The 18,249-nt window shown below is 46.6% G+C and overlaps 1 long non-coding RNA gene across 1 annotated transcript in view; it reads left to right on the top strand.

The window, feature by feature from the left end:
• The first annotated feature begins 515 nt into the window (after nucleotides 1–515).
• Nucleotides 516–18,249, top strand: part of LOC119566523 — a 38,265-nt gene continuing 20,531 nt past the window's right edge. Inside the window, exons 1-5 of the long non-coding RNA XR_006291569.1 lie at nucleotides 516–847; nucleotides 10,090–10,344; nucleotides 12,356–12,499; nucleotides 15,227–15,362; nucleotides 16,437–16,561. This is a non-coding gene — a long non-coding RNA (uncharacterized LOC119566523). The remainder of the gene's footprint in view (nucleotides 848–10,089; nucleotides 10,345–12,355; nucleotides 12,500–15,226; nucleotides 15,363–16,436; nucleotides 16,562–18,249) is intronic.

Raw genomic sequence — 18,249 nt, 5'->3', positions numbered from 1 at the left:
TTTTCACTCACGCCATAAACCTTGGTGCTCTACCATGTTGCTGATTTGGGGTGGGGTTTTCCAAAATGCATAAGGGCTCTTAGGGTGACCAGATGTCCCGATTTTATAGGGACAGTCCTGATTTTGGGGGTTTTATTATATAGGCTTCTATTGCCCCCCACCCCTTGTCCTGAGATTTCACACTTGCTGTCTGGTCATGCTAAGGTGTCTTGTCCTCCTAAATCACTTAAGCACCTGTGGGAAATGTCTCATCTTTAAGCCCCGATCCTGCAGGTATGCATGTGAGTAATTTCATTCATCCCAACAATCTTGCTAAGTTCAATGGAATTCACATGCACAAAAATGTTTGTGAGATCTGGACCTTGAACAGTTTCCACCATGTAGTAAATCCTGTCTCCTAAAGTACCTACAAGACAGACTGGAAGGGAAATATGCTCTCTAACTAATTTGGGGTTTTTTTCCACTGCTTGGTTGCCATTTCCATTCCTTTCCATTTGTATTTTTCAGCACGAGAAACAACAGACTTACGCAGAAGAATTAGTATGTTGCCAGGACAAACATTAGGTCCTACAGCACTTGGGGTTCCAGTGCTCCAACAACTGTGTTTAGCTGGAAGCAAAGTAGCAGTGGGCTTGTTGACTTGAAAGCCTGGCAGCTAAGGTTGGAAAAGACTCAGGAATCTCCATACCTTATTGTAACTGAATGTGCCACCTTTAACTGGCTGTACCTGGAACCCTTAACAAGGCTTATACTGGCTCGGGAGAAGAGGGTGGAGGATGAGACCTGGTGAGGATGGCTGTTGCTAACAGATGAGGGAAGATCACTGTCTCCTCAGCCCATCACACAGGTTAGTCCCATGATATGAATGGAAGCACTCTAGTCAAAATCTGTAGCTGAAGTGGGTGAAGCCAAAGGCAATGACTTCAAGCTAAACATTGAGAAAAGTTGAGCTAGACCTAAGAAAATGCTTTGTACCTGTCCAGGAAATTGAAGGCAACAGAGTAAACTGCATAATGTAATAGTCTTCAGTAGAAGCATGGTCTGGAATAGGATAGAGGCAATTAGAGAGATGCCCGAGTTAACCACCCTGCTCTGCAAACACCCTGTAACTTCGGGAAGTTTAGATCTGGATCCAAACTTAGTGTCTTGGCCCCTATCTTTTTAGTGGGACAAACCAGAACTCTGCCCCGGAGCTTCTGCTTTCCGGAAGTTCTGTTCAGGAAATGGACCCATCTGCATGTAAAATCTCTACAGCATTACAGTAGCAGAATTTCTTCTGTTTGCAGAGGGGTGTAGGTTGGACGGTGGCCTGAGAGACCATCCCAGGTTCTTCTATCTCTATGAAATGTAGAAGTTAAACATTGACACTGAAAGTCCAGCAATTAGTCTAGGCAAGTCTTAGTGTGCTGGTTTGTACCAGTGGCCTTGATACCATGATGACAGATATCTTAGAAATATCAGAGGGCTCACAGCAACCAGTGGTGCAAATAGGCAAACAGGATGCCCCGGGTGATAAAGCTGTGAGAACATATAGGTGAAGAAAGTGGTCTGGCCAGGTGACAGTGCTCCTGTATTGGGCATCCTAGGTTTGGAACGCAGTTACCACCAGCATAGTCCTCTGCTGCTCAGGTCTCTTCAGTCACCCCTGTGCTTGATGTGGAAGAGGCTTAACAGTCTCCAGGGTAAGATTTCCCCCAGCCTCTTCAGCTGGTACGACAGGTGTCACAACGTGTCGCCCAGAGAATGGCAGGGAATAAATCAGAAAGAGATGTGGAAAGGTGGATCCTGAAAGCTAACAGGGGTTCAATTTTAGTGACAATCAGAGCTGCAGGAACTGGTCTTATTTCCTATGGTTCTGGGTAAATACTGACTCTGTCTTTTCAAGAGTTTGCTGCCCATTACACAAGTATAATGAATGAGATGATCCGAGGGCAGTTATGATCTGTGATGCAGTCACATTAGCATTTTGACTGGGTGACTCCATTGTGTAATGGGCAGCAGCTTTATAACTGTCTGGGTCTGGAGTTTGGAATCTTTGTGCAATGTAGCTCATGGACAAGGGTCCCTTTCATCTTAGCCTACACTGTGTTTTGATGGAAGGAGTGGGGGAGAAAGGGGAAGACTTCCCAACTTCGGATGTTCATCTTCCCAAGATAGTGCTCACACCTCCCTTCCAGAGGTGGCTTTTGTCCCGGGCTCATAAAAGGTTTTGCTAGAGAGCATTCTTTTTCCTATGGAGTTAACCGTGTGGCAGGGAGTTTAAAAAATGTTCCCCAGGAGGAGATACCTCCTGGCCCTGCCCATCAAAACTAGGTGCTTTATCTAGGGCAGAGGTGGGCAAACTACAGGCCACATCCGGCTTGCGGGACCATCCTGCCTGGCCCATGAGCTCCTGGCCCAGGAGGCTCACCCCTCCCCTGCTGTTCCCCCTCCTCTGGAGTTATGCCACCGCGTGGGCAGCGGGGCTGCGAGCTCCTGCCGCTCTGAGCGGCATGGTAAAGGGGCGGCGGCGCGAGTATGTGTGCGTGCGGCGGTCCAGGGGTTGGGTAGGGGGTCCCAGGAGGCAGTGAGGGGACAGGGGGCAGTCAGGGGACAGGGAGCAGAGGGCGGTTGGATGGGGTGGAGGTTCTGGGGCAGTCAGGGGTCGGAGAACGGGGGGGTTGGATAGGGTGTGGGAGTCCCAGGGGGCCGGGCAGGGGTGTGGATAGGTCAGGGGACAGGGAGCAGGGGGGGTTGGATAGGGGGTGGGGCAGGGGGTCCCAGGAGGGGGCAGTCAGGAGACAAGGAGTGGGGGGGGTTGGATGGGGGGCATTAAGATGAGCAGTCAGGGGGCTGGAAGTGGGAGGGGGCGAATAGTGGGCAGGGGCCAGGCTGTTTGGGGGGCACAGCCTTCCCTACAGTTTCTCACCCTGATGTGGCCAAAAAGTTTGTCCACCCCTGGTCCAGGGTGACCAGATGATCCATTTTTAAAGGGACTGTCCCATTTTTTGGGACTTTTTCTTATATAGGCGCCTATTACCCCCCACCCTCTGTCCCGTTTTTTCCCAGTTGCTATCTGGTCACCCTAGCTTTGTCCCTTCTGGAAAATGAACTCAATCGCTGAGCCTCCAGGCCCAAAACAAAGAGGAGGAGAGGATATTTGTGCTGCTGGTGTTTCCTCTCTAGCTTCTTAGCCACCTTGTAGTACAACAACTGAGCCATGTTTGTTCATTAAGGATCTGTCTGCACTGTTCTGGCCGTTGTGGAGCAGTTGCAAAAGGGCAGATTGCTACACCCCCACAGAGCCCCATTATGGTGGGGGGCGGGGCTTGGCCATGCAGCTGGGGGATGACCCTTGCAGATCCAGTTGCAGGATCTGGCCTTTGAGTGCTGCAGGGAGAGATGGTACAGAAAAATCTTAGGTGTAGTCTCAAGCATGTTTGCAAGAGGTTATAAAGGATGTGATTCTGACAAAGAAATCCGCTCAGAGTTCAAATGGGATTCAGATCACTTTCATCTAGTTTATCAAAAAGATTATTACGCGGTGATTTGATCCACTTAAATGTACCTACATGGGGACCAGAAATTTGAAGACCCCTCTATCAATGAAGAAGATGAAGAAGTTATAACAAGGTTCAATGGCTTGTAATGGAAGCTAACCAAATTTAGACTAGAATTAAGGTGAACATTTGTAACAGGTTAATTAAAACCACCAGAATAATTTACGAAGGGTTGTGGTGGATTTTCCATCACCAAAACCTGCTCGCTTGAGGTTAAATGTTTTTCTAAGAGGTGCTGTACTTCGAGCAGGAATTAATTCAGGGAAGTCCTGTGTGCTGGCTTGTGTTAAACAAGAAATCAGACTAGAGGATTACAATGGTCCCTTCTGGCCTTTGTCTAAGAATTAGACCAAAAAACACAGGGCCCTTTTCACCAGTACACTCTCGCTGCTTTTGTTGCTACAGAGAGACAAAGCAGCAGCCAACACAGCTTAATTTATTGTCTGTCTTATGGTAACACCTCAGAGCATCACCCAAGATCAGGGCCCTGAGTAAGAGGCAGTCCTTGTCCTGAGGAGCTTTCAATCTAAACAGAACAGGCCAGCGAAGCAGAAATGGAGCATTGTTCCCATTTTATTAATAGGGAACTGAGGCAAAGACACTAAATAGAGTTTGGGATTGAACCCAGTTTTCCTGAGTCCCAGTGTAGTGCCTTAAGCACAAGGAAGGAGGGTCCAGGAAGCAGCATGCTAGCTTGGCCCTGGGCTCAATTCCCTGTTCCAGAGTGGACTTTGTGTGATCGTGCCAAGTCACTTAAGGTATGTCTACACAGAAAGAAACCAAACACCCCACCACCAAACCATGGCAGAGTCTCAGAGCCCAGGTCAATTGACTCAAACTCACGATATGGGACTAAAAATAGCAGTGTAGACGTTACTGCTCAGGCTGGAGCCCGGGCTCTGAAACCCAGGGTGGGTCTGGTTTCGTGCCCAAGTGGGCACATACACACTACTATTTTTAGCTCGGTAGCATGAGCCTGAATCAGTGGACCCGGGCTCTGAGGCTCGCTGCTGCAGGGCTTTTGGTTTTTTGCTGTGCAGATGTGCCCTGTTGTCTCTCTCCGGGCCTCCCCCTCTAATAAGGGCATAATAGCACTGCCCTGCCTCAGGGGATGGTTGTGAGGGGAAATTAAACATTTGTGAGGAGCTCAGATACTATGGCAACAGGGACCATCTTAGAGAGCAGACCGGTCTTCCTGCAAGCTGCATTTAATGGCTGCTTGTCATAATTGGAAGCAGTGTGAAACAGCTATTTATTGGTGAATCCAGCATCAAATCTCTCTGAAATCCAGAGCAGAGAGAGATGAGGTTGAGGGGGAAGGCTGGAGCAGGTCCATAGATGTCAATGAACAACGGAGCTCCTGGGAGATGTTTGAGTAAAGGAAGTTATGTGCTGCTCCTTCATCTCTCTGGCCGGTGAGTAGCAGCATCCTCTACATGATCGGGGCTGGGCACTATGTTCGGGGCAGAGCTGCCAGGGATGAAAACACAGCTTCAGATAATGCCCCTTGGCTAATGCTGTTGTAATTTCAATAAGCACGTCTTTCAGTGAGAGAGAGGTTTGAAAGCACAGTGGCTGTCGACTGGTTCTGAGTGCCAGTGGATACATGGCAGATATCCATCCCCGTGGTGCTTCTCTGTGTTCATGGGCAGACTGGTACATGGGAGCCACCACATACTGCTTACGAGTTAGTGTTGCATGTAGGCAGATGGATATGTGGAGGTTACCATCTGCAGTGGCTTGCTTATGCACAGACACCAAGGTTCAAGTTATCCGAGAGGGATATGAAGGCTACGCCACAGTGTTCATAGGTCTAGAGCAGTTCTTAAAATTGTTACTTAATCCACTATATAGCACCTGCAGAGCACTCCAGCTGCTTTACGCCAGTTAAACCTAACACTACTGAATATGCAAACAGAAATCATTGACCTGCTGAGGCAGAACCAACCCACTATGCAGCGTGCATCCACAAACGGAGCTTCAGAGTGTGTGTGGGTAAATGGAAGGTGATTATACCCATGCAGGGATGGACATGGGCCAATGAAACTGTGACGTATACATCTAACTAGCCCAGTTTAGGGTACCCATGAGCAGACGGGATGTGGAAGATACTCCTGTACACTGATTTATAGTGTGTGTGGTCTGATGGATATTGCCATGAGCCAGAGATCAGCTATAATGTTCTTTATTACAGTTTTACCTGGAGCTCCCAGCCAAAGATGGGAGGGGAAATTGAGACAAAGTGGCTTACCCAAGATCGCACAGCCAGTAATTGGCAGCTAGGAATAGAATCCAGATGTCTCAACCCCCAGGGCAGTGCCCTGCCTGTTGGACCATATAGCATCTAAATGGTGATGCCTTCACAAAGAACATGGAAACTGCTTGGAAGAAGCTTGGCTGAAGACACTTTTTATAAAATATTTATATTAAAATAAATATATTCCTACCTGTGTTTCACTGGGGTTTCAGGTGATGACTAGAGCTAGTGAAAAATTTTCCAACAGGACATGTTGATTCATCAGGATCAAAATGTTCTGCGGGCACTTGGTGAAAGCTGAAAGTTTTACTGAATTCTGTTGTAAGTTTTGATGGAAAGCAGGCAGGTTGGCCAACTGGCCGGTGTGGTTCCCTGCCCACTGGGAGAACTCTCCAGCCGCCCACCTCCCTAGCAGCCACAGCCATAACCGGTGTGAGCAGGACAGCCCCCCAGGATGCAAAGCCGTGAGGGCGGAAAAAGGGAGTGGAGAAATGAAGGGCGAAAATGGTAGGGGGCACAAATATGGCTGCTTCCCTGGGATGCTAAAATGCCCTCGTTATGGCTATGCCAGCAGCCCTGGGAATCCAATGTTTAAGGAAATGGCTTGACTATTATAAGCCTCATTAACATGATCTTCATATTTCTCCTGAATCACATGCAGCCCTGGTTTCTATTTATAGCATAACATAGAACTGTTAAGTTGATCTGATAACATTTGTTAAAACCACATGTATTTGAACCAGAGTGGGAACTGGAGCTGTGGTAGGCGGTTTTCCGCTTGGGGATCACCCAGAAGCAGTATCCAGTGGGACATTCCATGCAGTTCGTGAGATGGAAACCACAATGCTTCCATCAATGTGTGTGGGACCGAAGAGCGAGAAGTTCTCTTCAGATATTCGCAGTGGCTGTATGTTTGGACTGAGGGGCTTCTGTGAAATGTCAGGCTGCTACAGAAAGCTCTGTTAGATTATGCAATAGTGTCCTGAGGGAAGTGGTGGAAACCTCATGGGTCTTTGAAAGCTAGATAAAACACATTATAGGGACTGTACTGCCTTGCAGGAGGATGGATTGGAATGACCTGAGGACCTTTAAACTTCTATGAAAGGAAACTGTGACAAAATGAACAGGAAAGAGCTGTATGTAAGGTTGTTTTTTAAAAAAAAGACTAGATCTTCCCATGAAGAAGAATAACTCTTATTCTGGCTGGTTTATTAGTCTTCGTACCCATGCCTTAGGGTATAAGGTGATTGCTAGCCGTGGTGGAAGAGATGGTACAGTGTTGCACAACTAAGGGCAAGGGATTTTTTTTAAGAATAACTTTCTCTGAAGTACTGGATATTAGTCACTGTTGAAGAGATGTTGTTAAGCTCAAGAGACCACTGGTCTACTCTGATATGGTAGGTCCCATGTTCTTACATACAGGAAACCACTTGACCTAAATACAACTCCTGATGTGACTCTTAACTTGTCCTTCTGGCATTCATTCAGATTGCTGATAAACACAGTAGCAAGAGACTTGGTCCTGTACTGTGGAGGTGGTGAAGATAGCATAACCCAGTGTTTAGTGTCCCGTTTGGACCTTACCTGAAGAGGTTATGAGCCTGTTACAGCTTCTGGATCCAAAACATATATCCTTTGACTCATGTTATGGGGTTCATGCTCCTAAGTCCAGAAGTCCTGGGGTCACTCCTTGGTCATGACCAAGATGGCAGCCATCCCAGTAGCACTAGTACTCTGCTGTGCTAACATATGCTTGTGTTGCCTGTTGTCCTCTTCTTTCTCGCGTTTCCTTACTCTGCAGGGCTGGTTGACTACAGTGGTAAGAACACTACAGCCCCATTTACATTCCACTTTCCACTGTTACTACCACAAAGAGACACACCAGCAGTAACTTAGGAGCCCTAAATTTCCTAGTGTAGATAAGGCCGTAGTGAGTATCCTTCCTCTTCTAAAGGCCATAACGGTGTAACTTGTACTAACTGACACAGTGTAGTTCTTTATCTTCTAGTAGCTAGACCAAGTATAGAGGTTGAAGTCTGCTACTATCTCTGAGATGACATACCTCGTCCTTTTAGTTCAACCACTAGAAGTTCATGCTTTTAGATGCAGTGGTGCCAGATTCAACTCTACAGATGACCCAACTTGGTGGTGGTGTTACAATTACAGTCAGCTCAGGAGACCCTCTTACAGCTGATAGATCTGATTTGCAGTGTAAACAGGATCTTAAGCTCCATAACTGGACTGAAGGCCCTGAGGCTGTGGCTAGATTGGGGGAAAGCTATCAGAAAATTTAGAGTGGTTCTAGCACCAGAGTTAAAACCACTGTGAATTGTTGTATGGACAAGGCCCTCCAGCCAGAGCTGAGTCTCCCCCTCCTCCCATAACCATTTTAGTTCAACCTTCTGAAAATCAAGTCTAACTGAAACAGTCATAAAAACAGCTGGAGCTGCCAGAGTGCTAGGTTGCTACACTAAATGATTCCCACCAGGTTCAAAGGACCTGATGTTAGAATCAGTTTGACTATTGAGGCTTCCCCCGAGTAGACAAAACTCAAGTGCCTGCGAATCTGAGTGAAGGTCAAGCAGGCACGTAGGGGTGGACTGAAGGTTGTCTGAGAGTCATGTGGCCTGGTTCTCCTCTTATTTAGATATTCTGATGCAAAACTATCATAATGAGAGGCAAATCAAACCTCTTTGCTGTGCATTTACTTACTTTTTCGGTGTTTTTAAATGCATTCTTAATTTGGAATTTGCTGGTATTCTACCAGCTGGTTTTATAAAGTTTTAAGAAGGGTTTTCCTCCCATACGTTACTGCTATGAACATGCAACCTTAACTCCACTTTAACAGGGGCTTGGAGTGCGAGCCTACTACAAGAGCACTGCTTTGGGTGCTCCAACTTGGCAAAGCACCTCCCTATGTGCTTAAACTGTAATTGTTTTATTGACTTTAATTAGGCTAAAACACATGCTTAAACTTGAGCATATCCTTAAGCGCTCTGATGAATAGGAATCTCAGAGCCTGTATACATGTGGCATGTTGCATCAGACTCCTAGTTGGGGGTTAAGTTTTGAACTTTGCACCCTAGTAGAAGCTCAATAATCGGCCCATGCCAGAATGTGCATATACACATGCTTACTACACATGCTTACCCGTACAGTGGTCTAGGAATTGTCAGATATCTTGCCACCAGCATGGCTAGTACCAACTACTTCAGTGGGAAGTGCAAGAACCCCACACAGCAGGCAGATGTGGAACCATTACATTAGTTCTCACCCTGATCTCTAATAGGTAGAGGTTTGCTTAAGTCCTGTAACATGAGGTTTTATATCCTTCCAAAAACTTTTGTTAGCATTCTTCTTGTCCCACTTCTAGCAAAAATTGGATAGCAATGCACTGTAGGGAGATTTCATTATACCACAGAACATGTGCTACAGAGATTTAAAATTAAATTCCACTCCTCAACTGACCAACAGTGCTATATAGTTTGTTTGCTTCCTCCCCAACCCCAGTTCTCCCAGGTGGTGAGTCATTCTCAGCAGCTCTCCCAGTCGTTCGGGTGAATTAGGGAGGTCCTGCTGTAATTTAAACTAATAATAAAAATACTAAAAGCACTGCACAGTGAAAATATTCAGCCCAATAAAAGAAGGACGGGAGGGATGGCTTTAACCACAAAGTGTTCTTTAAGTGTAACCTGGGCTGCAATTGACCTGCTTGCTCTATGATCTTGTATGGGGTAGGCTGAGATTAAATCTGCCTTGTTAGCCAGCTGTATGGTATTTACACAGACATTTTTAGTCTCTGATAAAGTAAAATTGTTTCCATGCAACCTTTGCTTTGGCCACCCATATGCTTTGGGATAGAAGAGGGCTCCTTAACTTCTGCCTGTTCTAGTCTGCGTCATTCCTTCCCTCTGGTCCTAACCTTCCTGGTAGGTAAAATGTTCACTGTGTCGGGGAATGAAATACCATCGGGAGAGGAATATTTAAGTATATTTCACTTAGCCATTCATTTCCCCATACACAATGTTCCTGCAACAGTGTGTGTTTTCTTCAAGTGCAAATCATTCTTTCCCCGATTTGTGGATACCATGCAGCCACCCCCTACCATACGGTAACACAGTTAACAGTCATGTATGAGCTGTATTGGCAGAGCTGTCTGGGGCCCAGTACTGTATAGCAGAGGGTGCTGCAGCAGGTCAGGACTGAGGTGCATTGGCAGAGCTGTAGGTGGGGCCCCTTCTGAGCCTTTCCCTAAAATGAAAACTGATCTAAATCTAATTTTTTCCTCCTCAGGTTCTAAAGAATTTGGCAAACATTTTTGTTAGTTGTGACTGTTGTCTGTGCCTTTGGGGAAGTGCTGAAGTTCTGTGAGAATAACCAATTCCTGAGCCAGCAGAAGCCTAGAAAGAATTTGGAATCTTGTGAGAAATTCAGATCTGGCAAGATATCCAGACTGACTTCCCAACAAAAGTCGTCTGGGCAAACCCCAGAGAATTCAGATGCATATTCCACTGGAGCCTCCAAACCTGCTGAGGTTTCTCATTGTTGGTTTGTATTCCTGAAAAATAAGCTAAACTTAGGGTGTTGTCTCCCAGTACGATCTAGGGAAACTCCCTGTTGCCATTCAGCCACCTTGAGAAGGGATGAGCAGCAGCTGCTACTCGAACTTCATCAGCAACTGTTTCTTGTTATCCACCACTGGGGTTTACTTTCTTTCTCCCCATCCACCCAACTAGCGGCTCAGCAAGTTGAGGATCTTAGCCTCTGCCACCTCCACACCCTGCTTTGCATTGCACAAATGAGTTTCAGGAGGGGCTGGAGGCTGGTTTCTAAGCTTCAGTGCAACATCATGGTCTCTTCTGTTGGCCCAGTGAGAGCAGAATGGGCAGGGAGGAGTTGGGGGTGGGAGGAGAGGAAGCTGTTGTCATCTGTGAAACATTGGGCCTGACGGCAGCTGTGCAAACCGAGGAAGTCACGTTCCCTTCTGGTGGCTCTCCCAGTTGCATCCCAGGATCAATCAGAAGCAGGCTACAGAGTGTCACATTCCTCGCTGGTGGCTTCCCCAGCCTCATCCGTAGCTGACTCAAAGCTAGGAAAACGTGATCTAGATGAAATTACAGGAAGGTGGGTGCACAACTGGTTGAAAGATCATATTCAGAGTAGTTATGGTTCTCTGTCAGACTGGGAGGGTGTATCTAGAAGGTCCCACAGGGGTCTGTTCTGGGTCTGGTACTAGTCGATATTTTCATGAATGACGTGGGAGAATGGAGTGGAAAACACACTTTTATAAAATTTGTGGATGACACCAAGCCGGCAGGGATTGCAAGCACTTTAGAGGACAGGATTAGGATTGAAAAGAACCTTGACAGATTAGAGAATCAACAAAATGAAAGCCAATAAAGGCAAGTGCGAAGTGCTATTTCTAGGAGGGAAAAATCAAATGAACAACTATAAAATGGGGAATAACTGGCTAGTTGGCAGTACTGCTGAAAAGGATCTAGAGGTTCTAGTGGATCACAAATTGGAATAGGAGTCCACGATATGATGCAGTTGCAAAAAAGGCTAATATCAGGTAACAGGAGTGTTGAAAGTCAAACATAGGAGGGAATTGACTTTACTGATGAGGTCTCAGCTGGAGTACTGCGTCCAGTTCTGGGTGCCACACTTTAGGAAACATGGGGACAAATTGGAGAGCATCCAGAAGAGAGCAACAAAAATAAAAGGTTTAGAAAAACCTGACGTCTGAGAAAAGGTTAAAAAAATTGGCATGTTTAGTCTTCAGAAAAGAAGACTAAGGAGGGGTGAGCTGATAAGTCTTCAAATACGTTAAATGCTGTTATGAAGAGGAGGATGATCAATTGTTTTCCAGGTACATGAAGGTAGGACAAGAGGTAACTGGTTTAATCTGCAGCAAGGGTAATTTAGGTTAGATATTGGGAAAAACTTTCTAACTATCAGGGTAGTTAAACTCTGGAATAGGCTTCCAAGGGAGGTTGTGGAATCCCCATCACTGGAGGTTTTTAAGAAGGAGGTTGGACAAACACTTGTCTGGGATGGTCTAGGTTTACTTGGTCCTGCCTAAGCACACACAGCTGGCCGAGATGACCTCTCAAGGTTCCTTCCAGCCCTACATCTCTATGATTCTGTGGTACAAAGCAGGAGGCTACAGTGTGTCCAATAGCAATAGTAAGAATGAGGGAAGAGGAGATTTCTCCTTTGGGTTGCTTGCTAGGTGTTCTGATGGCTGGGGGATAGCTAGACTTACTAAACAAGAAGGCTTTTGTTTATCTGGTGATTGACATCCTGGTTTGAAACAGCAGAAGTGAGGAGAGGCCCATTGACTGGCAGAACGCAGATGTGAGAAGGAGACATGTCCATTCACAGCAGTGGGAAGAGACACTATCATAGTTTCTAGAGGGGGAGAGAATCTGTCTAATTTTCTGCTCTAAAGAGAGCGTTCCTTGTGTCCCGTTTAGTATTTCTGGCCTGAGACACACAGGGTACAGTGCATGGACAGGGTCATGAGCAGAGCTAAGACTATTTTTTTTCTGCTTTTCAGACGGTCTGGAACTGATGGGAGCAGACGTTTGCCAAAACTGTTGCTGAAGGGTGGGCATTATGGGAAAACCAGCTGCACCCTATTGTTCCCAGCCATGCGAGGACTGCACCAAGCAGCCGTGAACCAGAGCAAGCAAACGCATTGGTGAGACTTGCCCCTGGGAGGTGCACTTGCAAGGATATACTGGTTAATGTTTTCAAAAGTCAGTGGGACTTAGGTTCTCAAGTCACTCGAGTGATTATGAGCAACACCTTGTGCCAGGTTAAGAGCACTTCTGTATGTGGACACAGAGGGCCCAATCCAATTCCAATTAAAGCATCCTCTCAACTTCGATGAGTGTTGAGCTAGGGGCAAAGTGTTTCCAGAAGCACTGCAGCCTTCTGAACTGCTGGTGGCAATGCCACATGTCTTTCTTTCAGATGGACCTAAAGTGTCAGACTTATTTGTGGTGTCCATGCTTCATGGCTACCCATCCATCTGCTGCAGTTGCCTGAAGTCCAGGAGAAAGTTAGACACAGTGGGCAGAAGAGCAGTGTGTGTCTCCTTAATGCAGGAGTCTCCAGCCTCAAGTGGGAGCCAGTTTGATTGATGCAAAGACAGTTAATGATTTTATGACAGAGGGTTTTGACTCTCAGTAGCAAAGGAGCAGGGGCCGTAGCGAGGCTGCTCATATGTAGTAAGGCTTTTGTTTTTATGTTATGAAGGTTCCTAGAGGCCCCAACTGTGATCTCCATTGTCCTAGGTGCTGTATGTATGCACAGTTAAGCAACAGGCCCTGCTCTGAAGCACTTGGTCTTACAAACAAGACAGATACAGGGTGTAAGGGGAAAGAGAGGGGATCAGAGGGTGCAGGGCAGTGGGAGAGCTGGGTCTCCAGAGTCGAAGGCTAGTGCTCTAACCAACTGGACCATGTTTTCAAGCAAGGAGAAAGGATGAAGAGGAAAAACCAGAAGCTAACGTGATATAGAAGCAAACTGGTTTGTTTCTAAGTTTTCCACAAGGCGTCAGCCCCCTCCAAAGATGTCAGCTCCAAATGAAATTGTTCCAGGACATTTCCTCAGTGTACTGCTCAGCCGCAGTCTGTGTTGGCTGTAACACTGGACCGACCTCTTGGAATGGTTTGGAAGAGCAACAGACTGGCTGCCAGGAAACACGCCTTCATTCTGTGGCTGGCCAGGAGAAAATGTGCACAGGACTGTAGCTGTTTTGCAGGCAGGAAGTACTGGGCATTTGACGAACCGCACGGCAGGGAGCATGGCAGCGAGGCTCAGCAGGCCTTAAAGAGACACCAGGGCAGTGCCATAAAGCAAATGGAGTTGTGTTGCTAAAGGAGCACTCGAGGCAGGTTATAATCACAAGCCACTTTCATCCTGTACTGGAATTCAATTGGGCTGGGGGTGCTTTCATTTACTCTGATATCCTCTCCTGAGACCTGGGTGCCAGCAGGTTTAACATATGGCAGCGCAGCCATGCACAGCTGAAATCAGTCTTTGAGTTGCAGAGTTTTACATGCACCCAGCACTGTTTTCTACACTAAGTTGGTGTCTTTCAGTTCTGCAGTGTTAGTGTGCTCTGGGGCTAGGGAACAGGTCTGGAGACCTGCTTTCTGTTCCTGTCTCTGCTTAAGGAAAGAGGACATGCAAAAGCATATTTTTCCCTCCCACTATCCGTCTTCAACTGAAAAACAACTGAACCAAACCTTTCAAAAAGAGTAGGCGGAGACCAGGCTGGTAAAATTCCAGCTCCAAAGGTCAAAGTTGTAAGCAACTGAAAAGGCCATTTAAGAATGGGAACTGTAAGGTAGCTTTAACTGCAGTTGTTCTTATGCACTTCTCCTCTAATAAATAACAGGAGTGAGAATGTAAAACATTCCATGTCCTCACCAAACAAACAAACAGTCTAGGTACTTATGGGGATGCTAAAGTTTTCTAGCATAGTCTGATCTTAACACTACACAGCATCATTGCACAATAGTTCTGAAGGAGGAGTGGAGAAAACTGGATCCAATCAAAATTTTAAGTAGGCAAAAGGAATGGTAATTTCTCCAACTGGAATGTGGCCCAGACAATAGACTTTTAACACCCTGACTCCTGTGAAAGTGCTAAGAGAGGTCAAGATCTCTGCTTTACGTCTCATCTAAAAATGGCACCTCCTACAACAGAGCTTATCCTAGTACTAGACTTCGGCTAGGGAAGAGCACCACCTACCAAGGTGCAGGTGCCACCTCTGGCAGCACCAGGGATATTATATATAAAATATTTTGGATGCCTTCTACTCCAGTATTGACTCAGTCCAACTCAGCTTAGCTTTGAAGATCTGACAAGGTCACACCCTGAGGTGGTATGGCCACAGGTGTTAATAAAGAAAGCTCATTACACAGTAATTAAGTCACATTAATTATTTTTCTAATTAAAAAGCCAACAGTAATGTTGTTAGCCCAACAGAACATTCCTAACCTTACTTTTTTTCACCCCCTGGCAACGGGCTAAAATGTTGAAAAGCGGGGGGGAAGCCACCTGTGAAATAATTTTAATGTGTACTTCAGATGAAATGCTCATGGTTCTCAGCAATGAATGGGGCCTGCAGGAGGCTCAGAGAGGTCAGAGGGTGCTTGTTTAGAATAGGGGGAGTACTTCCAGCAAAGTCGCCTTTTCTCTCCTGAGAGCTGATTGCGTGATGGGAGCATTAAATCCCCTCTCTCTGAGGGCCACTGGAATGTCTCTGCCAAGGAGCTGCTCTCTGGCAATGAGAGAAATTCAAATCTGAAATAGAAAAAGAAAGGGAATGTTTACACTCAGTGCTTGCATTGCTAGACTTCTTAGACAGTTTGGGTCAAGTTCAGCCCTATAACATTATTTATTGGTTTTACAGTAGATATACAAGCTGCAACGAAGAGAAGGGCCTGCTGTGAGCTGCAGGCTGTACAAGTAAGAGATGGTTCTGAAGAGCTTACAATCTGAATGGACAAGCCAAAGGATGGACGAAAGGATGTATTAAACCCAGGGTTGTAAGTTCAATCCCTGAGGGGGCCATTTAGGGATCTGGGCTGAAAATTGGGGATTGGTCCTGCTTTGAGCAGGGGATTGGACTAGATGACCTCATGAGGTCCCTTCCAACCCTGATATTCTATGAGTCTATGAGTCTATTACTATACCCCATTCACAGATAAGGAATTGAGATCAAAAGAGATTAAGACCCAGGGCCAATAGAAGCTAGGAGTCTAAATACCTTTTGAAACTCTGAGCTTAAGTGATTTGCTCAAGGTCCCACAAGAAAGCTGCAGCAGAGGCTGGGAATTGAAGTCTGATCTTCTGAGTACACAGCTGCATGCTTGGACCGCACATCCAGCCTTCCTCTCACGATATGCTTCTGTCACCCAAAAATTTGCTGACAGGAGAATGCACATAGCATAGGGTATTTCATGCTCTTCAGAGAGCCTAGACATTTACATCTGTTGCTTACCACCCAGTGCCCACCAATCCAAATGAACACACTCTTCCACTCATTCTCTTTCCCAGAGTGCATAGCACATCACATTCTTGGCTGAAAAATTGCCCAGGGATCAGTGTTTCCTGGCTTGGGAATTTGAAATCCAGAAGAAAGTGTTTTAGGTTTGTTTTTCTCATCTACAGTGCAACGGAGGGAGAGGGATCACCAAAGTGAGTTAGAACACTTAATAAAGCAGGAGTGGGTGGGGTGATACCAGTTGGTGTCACCACACCTAAAGTAGTGGAAGGTCCACAGCATTCGGCTCGCAGCTCTAGGTCAGACTTTTAGGTGGGGTGCGGTAACCCTTCTTCACTGGCCCATTGCTGCAGTACTCTGTCGTTAATGGCACCTTCTAGAAGTGCCTGTGATTGCCGAATTGTAGAGTCAAGAGCAGGCTCTTCCCACCCTGAAGGTGGCTTTGGAGTCCACCAATGAAACACACCTGCCTCAGCCCAGGGCTCTGAAATAGCTTCTTCCCTTCCATCGTCTGGAAGAGGGACTGTGGCAAGTGAACAGCTGTGAACGGCCCACAGAGTTTGGCTGATTGTATGTTTTGTCTTTTATCTTTATTTTCCCATTTCTTTCTGTGTAGGGCAATGTCCCATGTTTCCCACGAGCAGACCCATCGTTGGTCTGGCTTCTCACATGCTACTCTGCTGAAATATCAGGCAGTAAATGGAGATTTGCCAGTGAACTGTGGAAAGAGCTAAGTGCTGAGTGAGTCTCTCTCCTTATCTGCAGCCTTTCATTACAGCCAGCCAGCAGGTCCCAACAAGCCAAGGGCACACTGAAGCGTTCATCATAAAAGCATCTCATTTGCAATGACCGAGAGCTGATCAGGTTATCGGTGGGGATAGTAATTTGGGGGCCACTGGCTGATGTCCAGATTTACCTGCTGCTGGATCAGTACCGTAGAATCCGGTCCAGGCATATGCAGATACCTGGCACAACTGGGAGGAGTGTTTTCTTTCAGCGGCTGTGGATAGGTTTGTGGAATTATGAAGATGGGAGACTTTATATCCTTTGAAGGTGACTTTTTTTCCTGGCTGGCACTTGCACCCAGGCTCAAGGACACAAGGGACAGGAATATAAATAGCGATGAGCAAATCTCAGACAATTCAGATTCTTCCATGAAATTTTTCAGGTCTCCTTCCCTCTCAACTTAATCCCTTCTTTTTGTCCACCAGCACCTCAACTCCAGTTCCTCGGCCCTTAACAGGCCCCTTGAGTTGGAAGATTTTTCATCAGGGGCCTCTAATATGGTCCTTGCTCGACTGAACTCATTCAGCTGCTTTCTTCAAATCTCATGCACTTCAGCCCTTCCTTAGCTCTTACATATGATATCCTAGAAACAAAGGGCCTTGGGCCCAAGGTTCCCTATGGGTCTTATAGTTTCCAGTATGTGCTGCCCGTTCTTATTTGTAAAACACACTATTCAAAGGATTTTTGCCATGCTGCTTGGATCTAACTGGCCAATGCGTTGGCAGTCTCAACACAGAGCCTGATGACTGAATGGGCTTGGGCCCAAATCCTGAAAGGTATTTAGGTACCTAAGGTCCATTGATTTCAGTGAGAGTTAGGAGCCTAAATACCTTTGGTTGCTATGGCCCAAATCCACAAACTCCCTTTTACAGCTGGAGGTGGTCCCTCCTGAACAGAGTTGACGCATATTTGTGAGGCATTTTGCTCTGCTGCTGCCCATGTTTCACCTCTTCTGTGGCCGAAGGACATAATTCCTAGGGGGTGTCAATTCAGCACTAAACTCACTGTAAAATCCCATTTAAAAAGGAAAGACGCTGTGATGGGTGAGCCGTGTGGGGATGAGGGAAGATATGCCTGGGAGGAGAGGCGGGGACTAAACATGTAACGAACCCCATTGTTAAAAAAGCATCACATGCGGGGTGGCTGCAGATGGGGCTGATCAGAATCCCACCATTCCCTTCTGTCCATTGACAGAGTCTGCCTGCAGTCAACCAGGCTAGGTTGAGCCTTGAAAGCAATTCAGTTCAAATCAAGGAGATTTTATTGGCATGGCAAGCTAGGCAAATGTTGACACAGTGTAAAGTAGAGATGCTCCTTGGGTATCAGGCAGGGAGTGGGTAAGAGCCACGCAGGAGAGGGCTGCACGCTGCACCTGGGGATTGATTCCTTGTGCCAGCTGGCCATTCTGCATCGCCTGTGTCTGATCGCTACATAGCGTGATGGCATCTCTGGTGTCTCTCTCCTTTCTCCCCAGGGCCAGGCCCCAGTTTTTCTTCACTGCTTTTTAAGGACACCTCTTTAATGGTTCCTGATCATTTTGAGGAGCTCTCTCTCGGTCTCAGTCCCCTGCTGCGTGCTTATCACCACGATGGTACAGCCCGCTCCTCCCTGCGTGCTCAGCTTGTTGCACTAGCTGGTGCACA

The sequence above is a fragment of the Chelonia mydas genome, chromosome 6 (genome assembly GCF_015237465.2).
Source record: "Chelonia mydas isolate rCheMyd1 chromosome 6, rCheMyd1.pri.v2, whole genome shotgun sequence".
Lineage (NCBI taxonomy): Eukaryota > Metazoa > Chordata > Testudines > Cheloniidae > Chelonia > Chelonia mydas.
The sequence above is the reverse complement of the archived record's forward strand: the minus strand, read 5'-3'. Positions and strand labels throughout refer to the sequence as shown.